Here is a 6,000-nt window from a genome sequence, read left to right as displayed (position 1 = left end):
AACTGGGAATCAGGGTCACAACTGTCCAGTTTAAAGATTGTAGATGTGAGACTCCTTTAGCAGGTCCAAACCAAGGCCAGCGAGACCAGGGACCATGTACGGGACAGTTAGTCAATATTTCCGTTTAAGCATAGAATGTAGAAGACTCACAACATCAGATATTTGGAAGATGAATTTGATTCCTCTCTAAATGATGCCATTAGCTTGAAGGGGGGATGAGTGAAAGCCAATGATTCCAGGAAATGCCAAGGATTCACCATAGATTTCTGATGAATTCCTGGAAATTCTAGAAAGTTTATTTTATGTTGACAACTAAAGAGAGAACATTTCTTAATTTAGGGCCTACATCTCTCCCCCTACCCCCTGGGTTCCTGGTATACGGGCCAAGCTGTGCGTTGCAGAAAGGCTTCACAGGAAGCAAAAATTGTCCACACAAATTCTGAGAGGAAGAACGGAGTCGGGCATCTTTCCAGTGAGTATGGGCTACAGAGAGATGGAGAAATCCTGGAAGCTATGAAGAATGAGATAGAACAAATAAGGAACACAAAGGAGGTGAAGTCAGTTAGTCTGACTTCTTTTGGCCCCTCATAAAGAAGCAGCAAATCCTGGTTATTAGTGCTTTCTGGAAGACGAGCATTTTTTCCCATGAAATTCTTTTACGTTATGCAAAAGTCCCCAGAAAAGAAAAATGATATACTTTCATGGGCTTTATGTCAAAGGATTCAGAGTCCAGTAAAAATACTTTCAGATTTCAGAGCTTCCAATAACATTCCAGATGTATCTCAGACATGCAAGGCTAAAACTTTATATATAGAAAAAGTTACAGGAGTTGCCCAGCAATTCGCAATTTTTAAGAGACTGCACTTAGTCAACTTCTTTTATTATAAGGACGCAGGTTGGATTTACTGCGAGGCCGTGCGTGGATGGTGCTAGAAAGCCAACACTGTCAGGAGAGGAAAGCTCTACTTGCCTAGCTTGTCGGCACAAATACCATTTTTTTAGTGTGGGCGCTGTTAACTGGGCTGCCTCCAGCCGGCCTTTCTCGCACCCTCAAACTAAGGGCTTTCTTCAACTATTCAAACTCATCCTGTTTCATTCCTGGCTTGAAGGACCCTCATACAATGGAAAGTTTGGGAGCTTTCCATATTCTGTCACTCCTACCCTATGGCCTAGCTGTCATTTGGGGAAACTGGAAGTGGCAGACCTGAGGACCTTGCCTCAAAATTAATTTCAAATTGGGGCCCAAAACCCACGGAGGACCTCCACAAAAATAATTTTAAAACAAACTTAAAAAAAAAAAAATCTAGAAAATTCTTACAGCATCTGCCCCCAAGGAAGTGGGTGAGGGCTTGTGTCCTGTGTCTGGCTGCGGGTGTCTGTGTCCATTGCTCCGTTCTGGATTGGTTGGTTGGCCCGCAGCCTCAGTTGTCTGAGAGAGTCAAGGAAAGTCTGAACTTGGCAGTTTGTCTGGGTTTTCGATATTGCAAGGGTGTGAGCCAGGCCTTTTCTAGCCCTGTCCATCTCCAAGAAGAAAGTGGAAGTCCCCTCCCAGGACTAGAGACAGTCAAGGTGGGGCGGGGCACGAGCTCTGGCTCCGGACCTCCGGGTGTGGCATGCTGCCAGGACAGGGTGGGTGCTCAGTGCAAAGATCTGCTGCTTTCTGCTGAGTTTTCATTCCAAAGAATTCTCTTTTCCCCCTGCCTTCCAGGGGCCAGCAGCATCACCTGGGATCTTGTTGGAAATTCACATTTTCTGGCTTCGCCCATCTAGATAGAGAATGTAATTCTGGGCGTGGGATGGAGCGATCAGTATTTTCTCCAGCCCCTCTGGGGGGATCTACTTGGGCACCAGGCGCCTTAGAGAAATTGATCTGCAACTGTGTCTTTCTGGCTCTTTCAGGACAATTGCCGTGGCTTTTGCTGAGCACTAAAAAAGTCCAGGAAGTGGGGAGTCCCGCTCCAGGTGAGCTTTCCAGCTGCGGTCCTGATTTCTCCCGCCTGGACACACCTTGGACTTTCTCTAGCATTTTGGACTGCTCCATTGGGTTTCCCAAGCCTTGAATCAACCACCTCAATTTCCCCTCAGAATTTCCCACTTCAGGCAGAAAATCAGAACCGAGTAAAGTGCAAAATAAATAAAGATGTATATATATAAATAAATAAAATTAAAAATTAATCAGATAAAAATATAAATAAATAAATTTTAAAAATATAAAAATAAAGATAAATAAATGAATTTTTTAAGATGGACTTTTAAAATCGAATTCAGGGGTTCTCAGCTTTTCAACCTTGGCTGCAGACTGGAATCGCCTGGGAGTGCTCAAAAGAAAACAAAAAAAGAAAAAAGAAAAAGAAAGGAAAGAAAAAAAAAAAAAGCCCAGATCAGGCCAATGACATCAGAGAACAGGGGCAGGATGCAGCTCTTCGCTGCATTGGTTGTTTTATTAAAGTCCCCTTGTAATGCCATGAGCTGAAAGTCTCTAAGCAATGCTCTGGCCTTGGCTTCATGGAGAGATTCTGCCTTAATTTTTGTTATAAAATAAACTTCACCCCAGTGTTGACTTTTTTGGGGGAGCAAGACATTTCTCTCCTCTGAGCACCCTGTCCGCATGTGGCAGGGAAAGCCAGCAGGGGTGGGGGTGTTCCTCCTGGGCACAGGGACCTGGAGCTTCCTGCTGCCTGAAATTCAGTCTTGCTCCCGCCCCCAGCAAAGGGTCTACAAGATCCGGAGCTGAGAGGGTGGATCCTCCAACATGTTGTCTCTGGTTTCAAGGAAATCCACGGGCTCCATTCACTGCTCATTGCCCTGGATATCCTGTCAGCTAGAGGTGGGGAGAAGGTCCTGACAAGTAAGGCGTTTCCTGGAAAATGAGTTTTCACTTTTAATAAACGTTGGTGTTTTGCACTGACCGGTCAAACTAAGTCATGGTTTCTGCTCAATTTTGGAGCGCAAAAGCAGCTCTCCTGTCAAAGAGTAGACTTGCAGACCTTTCTAGAAGCCGTGACCCGTGAGCAAGTTCTCCAGGCCCTTCCCCCTGCCACCAGTGCCCGGTGCATGCTCACAAAGACGCGTGACCAGGTCAGCACTGATCCAGCTTGGGCGCTGAGGCCACAGAGGCCTCCACCCCTCTCCTGTAAGGGCCTCAGTGTCGTGCACTGCTCCAGCCTCAACACCCAAATACTTCTCTGCGGCCTCCAGAGCCGGCAGGACTGTAGCTGTGTTCCCCGCTGCGGCCCCCTCAGCCCATCCTCCTCTCCCGCCATCATCTGCTCTTCTTCAGGAGGACCGCCCAGCGTACCGGCCAGAGCGTGGCTGGCCCCCTCCCCGCCGTGCAGCCTTGCCATCCTGGCCTCCTGGAGCTCGCTCATTTGGTCCTGTGAGGCACTTTCCACCTCTGTCTCCCTTGGTCTGCTTTGTCCGTGGCCTCCTCCTGGGGCTCCCTCTCCCCCCATAACCACAGGCCGGGTTAACTGCGCTCCTGTCACTTCTGATAGTCCTTTATACATAGACGTGTCCCAGAACCTTTCCCATTTTGTCCTGTTGGTTCATAATCCCTTCTTTCTCCATAGGTGGTATGTTCTTTGCAATCTGTTTCTTCTTTTATTTCTTTCTTTTTTTTAAAAATCTGTTTCTTACTCTTTAAGGAAATATAGATCCAGAGCCTGAAAGCTCCTGACTACAGTAAGTGCCAAATGAGCGCTCACGTAGCTACAGTTACAATCGTCTTGGCCCAGAGTTAGGAACTGGATGGGGAAGAGCAGGAATCCCAGCTCAGAGGACAACCGAGGACTGTCGGGGGGGGGGCGGGGGGGCAGTGGCGGGTGGAAAGAAGCCATTGCACCACAGGGGGTGACCCGCAAAGGCAGAGACATGGGGGAGGGGTGCAGTGTGGCCCAATGGGAATGGAATGGGAGCCACAAATGCAAGCCACATATGGAATTTTACATTTCTCGTGGCCACATTAAAAAAAAACCAAAAAACCATATATATATGTGTGCCTGGGTGGCTCAGTCAGTTAAGCCTCTGCCTTTGGCTCAGGTCATGATCCCGGGGTCCTGGGATGGAGCCCCGCATCCGGCTCCCTGTTCAACCGGAAGCCTGCTTCTCCTCTCCCATCCCCCGTGCTTGTGTTTCCTCTCTCTGTGTCAAATAAATAGATAAATAAATAAATAATTTTTTTAAAAGTATAAGAAGTTTTTAAAAAAAACTTTAAAAAAAGTAAAAGAATTTTAAAAAAAAGTATAAGAAGATGATGAGGTTAGTTTTAATAATACATTTTATTGAAGCTGATAGATGCAAAATATCATCATTTCAATGTATGATCTGTAAAAATTATTGCAGTATCTGCTAGTCTTTCATTTACTTATTTATTTTGTATGAAGTCTTTGGAATTTGGTATGAACGTTAACATCTCTTGCACATCTCCGTTCTGAGAGGCCACATTTCAAGTGCCCCGTAGCCACAGTGTGGCTTATGGCTGTCATGGTGGAAAGGAGCGGAGCCACGGAAGTAGTGGCCCCTGGAAGGAGGTCAATCTTTCCTTTAGGCCTCCGGGCAGTGAGAGGATGCCAGGTCTCCCCTGACAGTCCAAGAGGCTTGTGAGAAGGAGAATAGGCCAAAGGAAAAGATTGCCACTAACCTGCAGGGAGCTTGCCCCCCCCACCCCGCCCCAAACCCAACAGCAAGCTGCTGGGGGAGGGTCACGGGCAGGGGCTAGGACATCCTGACAGTGTCTTGGAACCAGAAAGGGTAGAGCCGAGACTTCAGGGCTTCAAGACACATGCGGCAAAGCAAGCTATTCTAATGGACTGACCCCCTTGAAGCTGATTTATTTGCTACCGCTGACTTTCATTACCTGTATTATGGGGTCAGAACTTTTCAGGTATTGCAGATAAAGGAGCAGACCAACAATTTATGTGCGGCCATTAATCTCAGCTTCATGGCAAGGCAAAAGGAAAAAACAGACAAGTTCCTCCTCTTGAATAAATACAGCCTTTACAAATCCAATTTGAAGCAGTAAGTGAAGATCTCCAAGAACAAGTAATTTGAGTATCAAAAGCAACACGAAAGCCAGAGGGGGTCAGGCAGACCCCGAACCTGAACCTGTTATATAGACGGGGCAAGAATGTTCAACTCTTTGAAGATGGAATTTTCTGGAAAATGCAAGGGCAAAGCCTGAGCTGATACCACCAAAAGGAAGCAGCACATTTTCAGGGAGCTCTTCTCAATCTATTGCAAAATAAGCAGCATTAAAGTCATTTAAGGAAAAGGCTGTAAGTTTGCGATCTTTGTATACCTCCCTGTGTTTCCTTCCTGACAAGTAGCCATACTACACGGGAGGAGGGGGAGCCAGAGAAAGCCAAAAGCAAACAGCGCAGCCTGTCACCAGCTTGGAAGGCAGTGAACATCACACATCACTGATCTGGGGACTAGCCATGGGGGTAAGGGAACCCCTGATCAAAAAAATCTTTTTTCAGGTCCAAGGATGGATGAAGGTACTGTTCCGCCCTGCAGAAGGGTAACAGTAAAACCCTTGACCTACACTATTCCTCGGCTCAGCTTTCTAGATTTATCTGGGCACAGATACTTTCTTAGACTAAGGCAAAATGAAATACATACAAATCGACCATTTAGGTTGTTTTATTATTTAAGAAAATTCAACCAGCAATTACAAGGGCACTGTCCTAGGCCCTGGCTAATCCTTTTGTGTTTCTGCTAATAAAGACAAAACATCTTCACCGAAGAGTTACCAAAGCAGGGAATGGCGGAGGCTGGGTGGCTCAGTGGGTTAAGCATCTGCCTTCAGCGCAGGTCAGGATCCTGGGGTCCCGGGATAGAGCCCTGCTTCAGGCTCTCTGCTCAGTGGGGAACCTGCTTCTCCCTCTCCCTCTGCCACGCCCTCCTCACCCCAAACCTCATGCTCTCTCTTTCTCAAATAAATAAATAAATAAATAAATAAATAAAAAGCACAGAAGGATTCCGGGTACTTTTAGAGAAGGA

The sequence above is a fragment of the Mustela putorius genome, unplaced genomic scaffold (genome assembly GCF_011764305.1).
Source record: "Mustela putorius furo isolate JIRA1106 unplaced genomic scaffold, ASM1176430v1.1 tig00003836_pilon_pilon_pilon, whole genome shotgun sequence".
NCBI classification, from domain to species: domain Eukaryota; kingdom Metazoa; phylum Chordata; class Mammalia; order Carnivora; family Mustelidae; genus Mustela; species Mustela putorius.
Note: the sequence above shows the minus strand (reverse complement) of the source record.